The sequence below is a fragment of the Carcharhinus amblyrhynchos genome, chromosome 8, assembly GCF_965287045.1.
Source record: "Carcharhinus amblyrhynchos chromosome 8, sCarAmb.v2.hapA, whole genome shotgun sequence".
In the NCBI taxonomy this organism is placed as follows: domain Eukaryota; kingdom Metazoa; phylum Chordata; class Chondrichthyes; order Carcharhiniformes; family Carcharhinidae; genus Carcharhinus; species Carcharhinus amblyrhynchos.
The window spans coordinates 36,063,553-36,079,121 of record NC_137331.1 but is presented as its reverse complement, the minus strand read 5'-3'; positions in this window follow the sequence as shown (position 1 = coordinate 36,079,121).

Below are 15,569 nucleotides of genomic sequence, written 5' to 3'. Positions count from 1 at the left end.
TAGATTTCAAATGGTTCTAGTAACTCAAGATTGGGTATCCATGAGACACTGTGGCTATCAGCAGCAGCAGAATTGTACTCAACCACATTCTGTAACCTCATGGCCCGGCATATACCCCACTCTACTTACAACCAAGCCTGACGATCAACTCTGATTCAATGAAGAGTTCAGGAGGGCATGGCAGGAGCAACACCAGGCGTACCCAAGAAATGAGCTGTTATGGACAGCTACATGAACATGAAGCCAAGGCAAGTGGATGGAATAAGATATAGATCAGCTATGATTGTGTTGAATGACAAACAATTTGAGGCCTTCTCCCGTTCTCCTGTTCTGACTAACACAAGAGACCTTGATGGTTCGACTGGGGACTGCAATCCCTGCTGTGGTTTAGATCTCGAAAATCTCCAGTTCGATTAACAATCAGCTGGAGCTGGCTGACAGTCTAGAAAGGGCCACTTTAAGAAGAACACAAGGCTTACACTCATGCGTGACTGTAAAGTAACATTCACGGTGGCACAGTGTTTAGCACTGCTGCCTCACAGTGCCACGGACCCGGGTTCGATTCCCGGCTTGGTCTGTGCAAAGTCTGCATGTTCTCCCCATGTCTGCATGGATTTCCTCTGGGTGCTCTGGTTTCCACAGTCCAAAAGATGCCCTGGTTAGATTCACTGACCATGCTAAATTTCCTCTCAGTGTACCTGAACAGGTGCTGGAGTGTGGCAACTAGGGGATTTTCACAGTAACTTCATTGCAGTGTTAATGTAAGCCTACCTGTGACACTAATAAATAAATAAAATAAAAAAGGAAAGGAAAGCAACAATTAGAAAAGGAAGGTATGCTCCCATTTAAGTGTCCGAAGATGTGTCGGGTTAGATGGATTAGCCATGGGAAATGTGTATGGTTGCAGGGATAGGGTGGAGGACTGGGTGTGTGTAAGATACACTGTCTGAGTGTCAGTGCAGAATCAATGGGCTGAATGGCCTCTTCTGCACTGTAGCGATTCTTTGATTTTAAAGAGAAAATAAGGAGGAGAATTTTATCTCGGTGGGTCACGAGTCTTTGGAATTCTCTTCCTCCGAAGGCAGTGGGAGCAAGTCTTTGAATATGTTTAAGGCAACGCTGGATAGATTCTTGATTAACAAGGGGGTGGAAGGTTATTGAGAGTTGTCAGGAAAGTGGGGTTTGCGGTTCAAGCGGATCGGCCACGATCTTATTGAATGATGGAGCAGGCTCGAGGGGCCGACTGGTTCATAGTTTGTGTTCCTTACGTTGAGAGAGTACCTTTCATTACTTCAGAATGTCCCCAAGCACTTTACAACCAATTAAACGCTTTTGATGTGAAGTTACTGCAGTAACACAGGAAACTCAAATATGCAGTGGGATCATTCACACCCATAAAGAAGGGAAAATCAGACCTTGGTTTAAAGTCCTAGAATAAAGGTATTAAACAGCGGCACAGTGGCACAGTGGTTAGAGCTGCTGCCTCACAGTGCCAGGAACCCAAGTTCAATTCTGACCTTGGGTCACTATCTGCGTGGAGTTTGCACGTTCTCCCCGTGTCTGTGTGGGTTTTCTCCAGGCGCTCTGGTTTCCTCCCTCAGTCCAAAGGTGTGCGGGCTAGGTTGATTGGCCATGCTAAATTGCCCCTTACTGTCAGGGGGATTAGTAAGGTAAATATGTGGGGTTATGGGAGTAGTCCAGGGTGGGAATGTGGTCAGTGCAGGTCGTTGGGCTGAATGGTCTCCTTCTGCACTGAAGGGATTCTATGAAGCAAGGGTAGCAATTGGGGGCCATCGGTGGTTTAGCACCTCTGGGTATAGAAGGGAATTGTCTCTCATCCTTTCAGCTTTTAATCTCTAACGTAGGGACTCCTGGAAACGCACCTATTTGGAATTTGGTGGAGGCCAAATTAGGCTCAATTGTGACACCCCTACCACCACCTTATGCTCATATCACTTGGCAACACAAGTCAGCGGCTGTGACGTAGACAGTGCTTATGGATCCATCCACTCACCTCCCGAGAGCCCCCCCAACTCCAATCAGCAACATCAGCAGGGGAGTGAGTAAAGTGGGTGGAAAAAAGCTAGCGACAGGATCGGCAATGCAACACCCTGTAGCTTCAGGGGATAAGACCCCGCTGGTTTGAAACTGTGGCGTACAATATCAGTGGAGTCAAACACTTGCCCGAAATTCGTTTGCCCAGCGATGATGTGGAGATGCTGGCATTGGACTGGGGTGGGCACAATATGAAGTCTCATTAAGAAGTCTCACAACACCAGGTTAAAGTCCAACAGGTTTATTTGGAATCACGAGCTTTCGGAGCGCTGTCACCTGATGAAGGAATAACACTCTGAAAGCTCGTGATTCCAAATAAACCTGGTAATTCCAAACAAAGAAACGGGTTAGTGCCTTTAAAAAGAGCAGAGAAAAGACTTTCATTGCCACATGCTCACACCCCTGTTACTACAATAACCACCATGCAACATCTTAAACCTCAGTGGTTCAGCTGCTTTGTAACATGCCTGCGGTGCAGTGAGGCCTCAGTGTCAGGAAGCATATCGTGTCTAATTAAAAGACTCAATGACTTCCCCACCCCACCCCCTCTACCTCTTTGCTGGACATCTCCAAACAATTTGGAGTAAATTGTGTACAGGTGGAAGAGGAGCTTAATTGGACCAGGGCTCAGTGATTGACACAAACTTGTCTCGTCAATAATAGTGAGTGTCTGAGGGGGTTATATTAATGACATTTAAATGAAATCTTCTGTAGCTGTCAGCGGACTCTGCAGACAGCTGATAGCAATAATAAGTTTAAATAATTTTGAAAGGCAAAACAAGGGTGAAGATCCTCACTGATTGCTCAGCAGATGGGGAGGGGGGGTGGAATCCTGATGGAATGAAATGAGTGAAATGACCTGACATCAACTCAGGTCTCCAGATGAGAGCTATCAGGCTGAAGGCATGCATTAGTTCCACAGGTTTACTTGCACCTCCTCCTCCTCCTCTCCCCCATCACCGAGTGGAAGGCAAATGCACTAATTTCCATCCTAGCTGGCTTATCTTCAGTTCCAAACAGGCCGGCCTTGCCTCTGTGCGACTCTGGCTTTCAGCTTTCCGTTTGCCCTGCTCAGCCAAGGGCCCGTAATGATCTACTTCCGCCGGTCAAGTGAATCGCGTTGAACTGCTAAAAAGGGAGACGGGAATAGCGCAGCCATCCGTCAAAGGAAAACAGAGCTCGTTGTCGGGAGCGACCCTATTTTACTTCGTACAGCTGATGCTCTACCAGTCAGGCTGATTCCAGCTTCACCTAACCTCACCTAGGCAGTAACAGATGTTACACTGTCAAAGGCAGCAGCCATTTCAAAATACAAAACTGATTAATAAAACTCTCACGCGGGATTTCAAGCTGATTTCATGTGCACAATTAGAAGAACTCTTAGATTTATGCATTTGGAATCTCCAATGTTAAAAGTCTTGCCCCTATTGAGTGGTTCGACAATGGAAAAAAGATACAAAAGTCTGAGGACATGTCTGCTGAGCTTCTTCCCTGCTGCCATCAGACTTCTGAATGGACCCACCATTTATTAAGTTGATCTTTGTCCACACCTTATCTATGACTGTAACACTACATTTTGCACCCTCTTCTTTCGTACTCCCTTATGTACTCTGTGAACAGTATGTTTTGTCTGTATAGCGCGCAAGAAACAATAGTTTTCGCTATATACCAATACATGTGGCAATAATAAATCAAACATTAAACTGACCTTTTTTTATCCTATCTGTAACTGCAATACTATATTCTACACCCTCTCCTCTCCTTCTTCCCTATGTACTCTATGAATGGTATGTTTTGTCTGTGTAGTGCAAGAAACAACATCTTTCACTGTACACCAATACGAATGATAATAATAAATCAAACCAAATCAAATTAATACATATCATATACTCAATTTGTACATTTGTTTTCTCGCTAACATTTCAATCATCTGCTTTTGTTGAGGGTGCTGGTGGTTGTGGGTTTTCATAGCATTGGCTTTCTGCCAATTGTTTTCTCAGGAAACCTTGAACATTTGCTTCTTAAGAGTATCAGCAAGCTATTTCAGTTAAATCTCTAAAGACTCATCACCTTCTGAGATTTCCCCTCATCACCATCTTAAATATTATTTTTAAACAATGGCCCCCGAGTTCGAGATTCTCTCATAAGAGAAGACCTCCCCTTCCTAAGACCCCATCCTCAGGGGTGTGATTATAAGAACGTAAGAACATAAGAAATAGGAGCAGGAGTAGGCCATCCAGCCCTTCGAGCCTGCCCCGCCATTCAATAAGAAATAAGATCATGGCTGATCTGTCGTGGCTCAGTTCCACATTCCCGCCCTCTCCCCATAACCCTTAATCCCCTCGCTTATCAAAAACCCATCAACCCGCGTCTTAAAAATATTTAGCGAGGCAGCCTCCACCACTTCAACGGGCAGAGAATTCCAGAGATTCACCACCCTTTGAGTGAAGAAGTTCCTCCTCAACTCCATTCTAAACCGCCCCCCTTTTATCTTGAGGCTGTGCCCCCTAGTCCTACTATCCTTTCTGAGCGGGAAGAGTCTCTCCACCTCTATCCTATCCATCCCATTCATCATCTTATATGTCTCAATGAGATCTCCCCTCATTCTTCTAAACTCTAACGAGTACAAGCCTAGTTTATTCAGCCTCTCCTCATAGCTCAACCCCCTCAACTCCGGTATCAGCCTAGTAAACCTCCTCTGCACTCCCTCCAAGGCCAAAATATCCTTGCGTAAGGACGGCGCCCAAAACTGCACACAGTACTCCAGCTGCGGCCTCACCAATGCCCTATACAGCCTCAGCAAGACCTCCCTACTTTTATATTCAATCCCCCTCGCTATGAAGGCCAGCATCCCATTCGCCTTCCTGACCACCTGCTGCACCTGCAAGCTGGGTTTTTCTGGTATCTTCTGGCCCAAAGTGTTAGAGTAACTACCCCCCCTTCTTGATGCATCGCAGTGTCTGCAGCTCAATCTCCAGTTCAATGACACTCAAATAGCTCACATCCGACATTGAGACTCTCCTCACCAACTTTCTGCATGGGTATATTTCCAGTGGACCCTCTAATGGAAATCAGACGATTGAATCCTGGATAACTTCCCTCTTCAGTTCAAAGGATTTAGACCACCAGTGATTGTCTGATACCAAGACTGAACAATGATGGAGAGGAGAGAGCGGGCTCTCCCCAGCTTTTCCCACACTATCATTTTGCTTTGTGCCTGACATTCATAACCCACCTCACCCCACCGTAAACCATGTGACCGCAAGAAATGAAAAATCAGATCAGCTACCTCGGAATTACAGGGGAATTGAAAAGAGGACTTCCCAAGATTCTCTGGTTTGTCTGTTCACAGGATAGATACTTTGCACCTTGGGGCACCCTTAGCTCCTAACTATCTGAACAAGGAGCAGGACTAGGCCACTAGGCCCCTTGACCCTGTCCTGCCATTCAATGCAATCATGGCTGATCTAATTGTCATCTCAACTCCACCTCCCCAGATAACCTTTTATATTTTCGCTTATCATTGAATCGTTAGCTCATAAGATATCGGAGCAGAATTAGGCCATTCAGCCCATCTGCTCCACTATTCGATCATGGCTGATATGCTCCTCATCCCCATTGTTCTGGCTTCTCCCCATACTCTATCAACCCATTACCAATTGAAAATCTGTCTAACTCCTCCTTAAATTTACTCACTGTCCCAGTATCCACCACGCTTTGGGCTAGCAAATTCCACAGATTCACAAACCTTTGGGAGAAATAGTTTCTCCTCAACTCTGTCTTAAACTTGCCACCCCGTATCCTAAGACTGGCCTTGGAAAGAATCCAGAGGAGGTTCACAAGAATAATCCCTGGAATGAAGAGCTTGTCGTATGAGGAACGGCTGAGGACGCTGGGTCTGTACTTGTTGGAAGGATGCGGGGGGATCATATTGAAACTGCTAGGCCTGGATAGAGTGGATGAAGACAGGATGTTTCCACTAGTAGGAAAAACTAGAACCAGAGGGCACAACCTCAGGCTAAAGGGACAATCCTTTAAAGCAAAGATGAGGAGGAATTTCTTCAGCCAGAGAGTGGTGAATCTGTGGAACTCTTTGCTGCAGAAGGCTGTGGAGACCAGGTCATTGAGTGTCTTTAAGACAGAAATAGATAGATTCTTGATTAATAAGGGGATCAGGTGTTACGGGGAAAATGCAGGAGGATGGGGATGAGAAAAATATCAGCCATGATTGAATGGTGGAGCAGACCTGATGGGCCCAGTGGCCTAATTCTGCTCCTATGTCTTATGGTCTTATGGACTATGACCTCTCACCTTAGAATGCCCCACAAGAGGAAGCATCCGCTCCACGTCTACTTTATCCATATCGTTTATCATCTTGTATATCTTAATTTGATCTCTCCTCATTCTTCTAAATTTCAGAGAGTATAGGCCTAAACTGTTCAATCTCATTTCACATCTTCAGTCTTTCTCCTCATCACATCAATTTTATTTTTAGTCAATGGCCCCCTAGTTCAAGATTCTCCTATAAGAGGAAACATCCCTTCCCTATCCTTAGAGATGTGACCACCTTCAGGTCTAAAGTGTTAGAATAACATTCTCCCCCTTCTTGATGCATTGCAGTGTCTGCAGATCAGCCTCCAGCTCAATGACACTCAAATAACTCAGGAACATCACATCCAACACTGATACTTTCCAATCTCCAGCTCAATGACTCTGAGCTGAGGCTGTATGAATCCCAAACACTTATTCCAAACCTGCATCACAATGGCATCCAGAAGCTCCCACAAGCTACAAGCATGATACATCACCTGTTGTGCCATCCTTGATGTGTTTTAATTAACTACTTTATCATTTACTTTCCATTTTGAAATATATTTTATTAATGTATTAACCAATAGGGTGTGTGTTAATCTGAACTTTTGGAACAGACTAAAACTTGATCACTTGCCAGATACTCACAAAAGAGCTAGTTTCTTCACTTGATTTTCGCTTTGTGAGTGGAAAATCATGTCTCATGAATTTGAAATGTTTTTTGAAGGGGTGACCAAGGAGGTAGATGAGGGTAGTGCAGCCGATGTTGTCTACATGGACTTTGGCAAGGCCCTTGTTGAGGTACTGCATGATAGATTGTTGCATAAGATTAAATCTCACAGAATCCAGGGTGAGATAGCCAATTGGATACAAAATCAGCTTGACAACAGAAGACAGAGGATGGTTTAAGGAAATCGTTTTTCAAACTGGAGGCCTGTGACCCTCAGTGTGCCTCAGGGATCTGTGCTGGATCCACTGTTATTTGTCATTTATGCTAATGATTTGGATGGGAATTTAGGAGGCAAGATTAGTAAGTTTGCAGATGACACCAAGATTGGTGGCATAGTGGACAATGAAGAAGGGTATCTAGGATTGCAATGGGATTTTGATTAATTGGGCAAGTGGGCTGACGAATGGCGTATCGAGTTTAATTTAGATAAATGCGAGGTGATGCATTTTGGTAGACCAAACCAGGGCAGGGCTTACTCAGTTAATGTAGGGTATTGGGGAGAGTTCCAGAACAAAGAAATCTAAGGGTACAAGTTCATAGCAGGTGGACAGAGAGGTGAAGGAGGCATTCGGCATGCCTGATTTCATTGGTCAGAACATTGAATACAGGAGTGGGAGTGTCTTGTTGAAGTTGTACAAGACATTAGTAAGGCCACACTTGGAATACAGACAAGCTTGAAGTCAGAACTAGGGAGAGGAAAAGCCTACTTATAGCTTGGTTAATACGTTAATAAAATATATTTCAAAATGGAAAGTAATTAAATGATAAAGTAGTTAATTAAAACATATCAAGGATAGCAGAACAGTTGATGTATCATGCTTGCAGCATGTGGGAGCTTCTGGATGCCATTGTGATGCAGGGCAAACATGCTTGGAGTAAGTGTTTGGGACTCAAAGAGCCTCAGCTCAGAATCATTGAGCTGGAGGTTGGAAAGTATCTTCTAAACAGAACCAAACTGAAAGTGAAACTTAACAAAAATCTGTTCAACCTGGCCTGTTAATCATTCTTCTCACAACACTTTAAAAAGGTTGTAAACTCCCAGAAAGTGCATTAAGCCCAGATTAAAAATAAACAAAACCCCATTTGAGCAGCAATAAAAGGACATCTGATCAGACAGTCACTGTTTGGGTTTCCTCCGGGTGCTCTGGTTTCCTCCCACAGTCCAAAGATGTGCGGGTTAGGTAGATTGTCCATGCTAAATTGTCCCTTCGTGTCAGGGGGCCCAGCTAGGTTACGAAGTTAGGGCCTGGGTGAGGTTGTGGTCAGTGCAGACTCGATGGGCCAAGTGGCCTCCTTCTGCACTGTAGGAATTCCATGACAGGTTGGCAACAAGCACAAAAGCCCCTCTTAAAAGAACAGCAGAGAAACATAATTAAAATACATTTCTTAAAGTCACAATAGTGTTGCATTTGTTAAAAAGGTCCTGCACTGCCGTGTAAGTCCTATTGAGACCTGTATTTATACACGCTGAAACCAAAGACATCGCTCAGCCCAAGGAGCAGATAAATGAGTTTGAAATAACTTCCTTAATCAATTAACATCAGCTGCTCCCCCGCCTATGCTGGGATGAACTTTAGAATTCAAACAATCAATTTCCGTTAGATGTTAAATGCAAAGACAATTAGACTTTTAGGGAGAGATTAAACATAGAAACATAGAACAGTACAGCACAGTACAGATCCTTCGGCACTCAATGTTGTGCCGAGCTATGTTCAAACCCAAGATCAAGCTATCCCACTCCCTATCATTCTGGTGTGCTCCATGTGTCCATCCAATAACCATCTGAAAGTTCCTAAAGTGTCTGACTCCACTATCACAGCAGGCAGTGTATTCCACACCCCAGCCACTCTCTGAGTAAAGAATCTACCTCGGACATCCCTCCTATATCTCCCGCCATGAGCCTTATAGTTACGCCCCCTACTAACAGCTACATCCACCCGAGGAAATAGTCTCTGCACGTCCACGCTATGTATCCCCCTCATCATCTTATAAACCTCTATTAAGTTGCCTCTCATCCTCCTCTGCTCTAAAGAGAAAAGCCCCAGCTCCCTCAACCTTTCCTCAAGGTTCCAACTCCCATCACTCTTGTTCAAAGTCACACTCCAGTGCCAATTATATGTTAGGAGCTTATAGAGTTGAAGACACTGTCACAGGTGAAGCTAAATATTGCAGTGGAAGGTTTTTTATGGAACTTCTTTGTCTTGATCCATAAATCCTACCAGTTGATGTGGAAGGGACTAAACATCTGAAGGCTTACTAACACGATAGCACAGTGGTTAGCACTGCAGCTTCACAGCGCCAGGGATCTGGGTTCGATTTCCCTGGCTTGGGTCACTGTCTGTGTGGAGTTTGCACGTTCTCCCCATGTGTGCGTGGGTTTCCTCCGGGCATTCAGGTTTCCTCCCACAGTCCAAAAGGCGTGCTGGTTAGGTGCATTGGCTGTGCTAAATTCTCCCTCAGTGTACCCAAACAGGTGCTGGAGTGTGGCGTCTAGGGGATTTTCACAGTAACTTCAATGCAGTGTTAATGTAAGCCTACTTGTGACGAATAATAACCATCTCTATACATGCACCAAAGCAATTTTTCCACAACTGGTGAAAAATTTCCTCAATCAAAATGTAACAAAGTGCAAAATCATTGTGAATGGTGACTTTTAATTGCTAAGATGTGACAAGAAGAGAGTATGCTGGAAAACCTCAGCAGGTCTGGCAGCATCTGTAAGGAGAGAAAGCAGACTTACTATTGTGAGTACTTTTGGCTCTTTGTCAGAATGGAAGAGAGGGAGGATGTGTTTCATATTTAAGTGTAGCTGTGAGAGATTTGCAACAACATGTAGCAACATTAAGAACAAAAGACAGATGGCCTGGTGTGGGAGGAGGAGAGGGACCGCATTGAGGTTATATGGGTGGGATTTTCCAGATACACTCTCCCCAAGTCCAGAAAATCCTGCCCAAGTCAACAGACATTTTCATGGTCTGTGTCTCACATGCTACAATTCCTAAGGTAGGCAGGATGGTATGTATGGGATATTTTAAAAAGGGGGTTTAGGATGGAGGAGAAAGGTCACAGTCTCAAGCCACCAGACTTGACTTTGAGTCCCGAAGGCTGCAGCATGCCCAATTGGAAGGTGAGGTGCTGATCCTCCAATCCGCGCCAGGCTTCACTGAAGCATTGAAGTAGGCCAAGGATGGACATAGAACAAAGAATAAAGAAAATTACAGCACAAGAACAGGCCCTTTGGCCCTCCAAGCCTGCACCGACCATGCTGCCCGACTGAACTAAAACCACCTACTCTTCCAGGAACCATATCCCTCCATTCCCATTCTATTCATGTGTTTGTCAAGACGCCCCTTAAAACTCACTATCATATCTGCTTCCACTACCTCCTCCGGCAGCGAATTCCATGCAACCACCAATCCTTGTATAAAAAACTTGCCTTATGCACCTCCTTTAAACCTGTGCCCCCAAGTAATTGACTCTTCCACCCTGGGAAAAAGCTTCTGACTATCCACTTTGTCCATGCCTCTCGTAATCTTGTAGGCTTCTATCAGGTCGCCCCTCAATCTCTGTCATTCCAGCGAGAACAAACCACGTTTCTCCAACCTCTTCTCATAGCTAATGCTCTCCATACCAGGCAACATCCTGGCAAACCTTTTCTGTACCCTCTCCAAAGCCTCCACTTCCTTCTGGTGTCTTTCTGACATGTGGGCATGGGAGCAACAGGAAGGTTGGGGTCATGATAGCGGACTGAGCAAAGCTGTTGCGCAAAGCAATCACCTACTCTGAATTTAGTCCCATCAGTGTAGAGGACACCAGATTGGAAGCAGCAAATACAGGAAACCAAATTGGAAGAAGTGACATTGGCTATGAAAAGCTTACTGGAAATTGAATGCACTGTTGCAGTTAATGAAAGCAAGAAGTGCAGGAAATACTCAGCAGGTAAGACCGTATCTATGGAGAGAGAAACAAAATTAACAGGTGGGATTTTATGGCCACGCTCTCCCAGAAACCAGATTATCCTGCCTGGGGTCAAAGGAACTTTCCAAAGTCTGCCCCTTGACGGCTACAATTCCGTTGACGGTGGAAGGGGAAAATTTACCCCGACATTTCCCAGTAAAAAATCTTCGGTCAGACAGCTAGAGATAGAATCATAGAATCCCTATAGTGCAGAAGGAGGCCATTTAGCCCATTGAGCTTTCACCAACAACAATCCCATTCAGGCCCTATCCCCGTCACCCCACCTTTTTACTCTGCTAGCTCCCCCTGACACTAAGGGCAATCAACATGGCCAATCAACCGAATCTGCACACCTTTGGAGTGTGGGAGGAAGCCAGAGCACCCGGAGGAAACACCCACAGACATGGGAAGAATGTACAAACTGCACACAGACAGTGACCTGAGGCCTGAATTGAACCCGGATCCCTGTGGCACTGTGAGGCAGCAGTGCTAACATATTGCGTCAACGTGCCGCTCAAATTTAAAACATGGTTTGAAGCGAAACTTAAGAGAAATGCTCAACAATAGGTTACATTTCTAACTTTTTCCAGTTTCAACAAAAAGTCACCTATTTGAAATATCTCAATTTCTCTTTCCACAGAAGCTGTCTGATCTGTTGAGTGTTTCAGGCTTTGTTTTATCTGGCCATTAGTTCACATTATCAGCATTCTCATGCGTATTTTCATCTTGTGTCACTGTTGCAGATACCACATTGAAATCTAACCAAGACTGCTTCTACAGGAATGGAACAGGTCACCAACCTTCGGAATGAGCTTCTCCTGCAACAGCTCAACGGATGAGTGTGTGTCACCAGAATGTGGTATCAGATAAGGTCTGCTCTTCGTCTCTTTGAAGGAGAAATATAATTAATTGAAATGCGTGCTCATGAATACTTGCAGCCACTGGTTAATTAAGTGAATGTGTTTGAGGCAATGGATACCTCCAGTGAACTGAATATATGATGTGGTCATGTGCGAAGTCACTCTTATACTAAGTAAATGTGCTCATTTTGAGGCATGCAGGATACATTCTTACAAAGAGTACATTTAGATTTGTGTAGCTAACATTCATTTTTTTTATCTTATTTTAAATTGGCTTTGGGCTTAATGGAACTAGATTATGTCTGGAAGCATCTGTTTTTCTGGTGTCAGAGGGGATGATCTTTCAGATGAGATGTTGAATCAAGGCTCTATCTATCTATCCTCCCAGGTGAAAGTAAAAGATTCCATGGTATTATTTTGAAAAAAAGCAAATGATTTTTCCCAGTGTTCTGGCCAATATTTATCTCTCAACTGGCACCATTTAAAAGGAATATATTATCCATTTATTGCTGTTTTGAGATCTTGCTTTGCACAAATTTGCTGCTGTTTTTCTGATATCAGACTTGTACAGTTAAGGGAGGCAATGGCCTAGTGATATTATCGCTACACTATTGATCCACAATCTCAGCTAATATTCATGGCAGATGGTGAAATTTGAATTCAATTTTTAAAAATCTGGAACTAAGGATCTACTGATGACTGTTGTCAATTACCGGAAAAGCCCATCTGGTTCATTAATGTCCTTTAGGGAAGGAAATGTGCTGTCATTATCTGGTCTGGCCTACATATGACTCCAGAGCCACAGCAATGTGGTTGAATGTCAACTGCCCCCCGAGCAACTAGGGATGGGCAATAAATGTTGGCCAGCCAGCGATGCCCATGTCTCATGAATGAATAAAATAAATTACACTTCAAAAAACACTTTATTAATTACAAAATAGGGGGCAATTTTGGAATTGTGGTAATGCCACCGGACCTGTAATCCAGAGGCCCAGGCTGAATGCTCTGGAGACACAGGTTCAAATCCCGTGGCAGCAGCTGGTGAAATTGAAATTCAATTAATAAATCTGGAATATAAAGCTAGTCTCACAATGGTGACCATGACAACTATCATCAATTGTCGTAAAGACCTATCTGGGTTCACTGATCCCAGTTAAGGAGCAAATCTGCTGTCTTTACTCAGTTTGGCTCAACTCTAGTTAAGACTTCACTGTCCTCTGGAATGTTCAAGGGCAACTGGAGACTGGCTGCAAATATTGACTTTGCCAGTGATGCCTAGGTCCTGTGAAAGAATTTTAAAAATTGCTTTCAGGTGTCTGAAGGTGCTATGCAATTACAAGCCTTTTTTTGACTCTAACCTGAGGTCACTTTCCACATGATTCCAAGCAACAATTAATTGATGAGATGTCCTGGAACTAAAATTCACACCTTAAGATATATTCACTGACAGAAATTGATCTCAAAAGGATAAGCTAACTTAAACATAGAACCATAGATAAAAATAAAATACTGAGGACGCTGGAATCTAAAACCGAAACAGAAAATGCTGGAAAATCTCAGCAGGTCAGACAGCATCAGTGGAGAGAGAAAAATGTTTCGAGTCAGCTCTCAGGGAGGGTCATCCAGACTGGCTCTAATCTCACCCCATTTTCCGTTTCTGTAAACATAGAACCACCTCAGCAACAGAGTAATGTATTGCCGTTACATGTGGCACAGTGGTTAGCACTGCTGCTAGAGACCTGGGTTTGACTCTGGCGTGTGAGCATGTGCGTATGCATGTTCTCCCCATTGCATTGGTTTCCTTTGGGTGCTCCAGTTTCCTCCCACACTCCAAAGATGTGCAGGTTAGGTGAATTGGGCATGCTAAATTGCCCCTTAGTGTCCAAAGATGTGTAGGTTATGGGGATTAAGTGGGAGGGGCTATGGGGATAGGGCAGATATGGGCCTGGGTGAGATGCTCTGTCGCAGTGTCAGTGCAGACTTGAAGGGCTAAATGGCCTCCTTCTGCACTGTAGAAATTCAATGATTTGATGTTAAAAATTACTGTCACTATCAACCGTAGTTCACGCCATTAATGTAAGGAATGCCACAGGGCACCATTAGTAAATATTCAGAGATGGAACAGATTTTAGACTAAGGCCTGCCTGATTTTTGCGATGCCAGTTTCATATTTTACATGAGGGTATCTTTCCTTAATAGTCCATCAATGAACACATTTCTCAAAATTCCACTGAGTGCTAATTTATCGCTGTTATTGACGCATGGAAAATCAATGGGTTAAAAATTGTGTTTGGGTAGCACACGAGAGATTGTTTTTTTGTTAATAAAAACGCATTAAGCAGCACACTTTCGGAGGAAATTAAATCCCACAGTGCTTCCAGAGGGATGTGAAGCTGCTTTTGGATTGGCGGAGAGACACTGGGACATGCATTCAATTAATTCATAACATGGTCAAACTATTGTTACTGTGTGCCAATCATCCGAGTGTTTTAGCCAGTTTGACAGGCTTAAGCTTTCTTCAAGTGCTGCGACTCTGTATGCATTGCAACAGCAGTCATCTAAACTATAAAACCCTGATGAGGTTATTTTAAAACAAGTGCAGCACCTTTTGATGAAAGCCTTCTCTTCCCCTCTACAAAGTAAATGGCAATCATTATACTGCACTGCATCCATGCAGGATAATCACCAGCACCTTATTTTATTGGGAAGTTTTGAAAACTAAGTTCAGCTGCTTTATTGCTCCTCTGCTTTGTCAGTGTTCACTGGCCCTCTAAAGTAATGTTTATTTATTTGTCACAAGTAGGCTTATATTAACACCGCACTGAAGTTACTGTGGAAATCCCCTAGTCGCCACGCTCTGGCGCCTGTTCGACTACACTGAGGGAGAATTTTAGCATGGCCAATGCACCTAACTGGCATGTCTTTCAGACTGTGGGAGGAAACTGGAGCACCCAGAGTAAAACCATGCAGACATGGGGAGAACATGCAGACTCCGCACCAACAGTGACATAAGCCAGGAATGGAACATGTGGTCCCTGGCGCTATGAGGCAGCCATGCCAACCACTGTGCTACCATGCCGTCCCTACTGAGCTATTAGAATATGGTAGGACAAATTTGGAAGGACAAATTTGATTACAGGGTCAACGGCAGGGTTCTGAGGAATGTGGAGGAACAGAGAGATCTTGGGGTTCATATCCACAGATCTCTGAAGGTTGCCACTCAAGTGCATAGAGCCGTGAAGAAGGCCTATAGTGTGTTAGCATTCATTAACAGGGGGGATTTGAGTTTAAGAGCCATGGGGTTATGCTGCAATTGTACAGGACCTTGGTGAGACCACATTTGGAATATTGTGTGCAATTCTGGTCATCTCACTATAAGAAGGATGTGGAAGCATTGGAGAGAGTGCAGAGGAGATTTACCAGGATGCTGCCTGGTTTGGAGGGTAGGTCTTATGAGGAAAGATTGAGGGAGGTGGGGCTTTTCTCTTTAGAGCGGAGGAGGATGAGAGGTGACGTAATAGAGGTTTATAAGATGATGAGGGGGATAGATAGAGTGTACATGCAGAGATTATTTCCCCAGGTGGATGTAGCTGTTACTAGGGGCACAACTATAACGTTCATGATGGGAGATATAGGAGGGATGTCTGAGGTAGGTT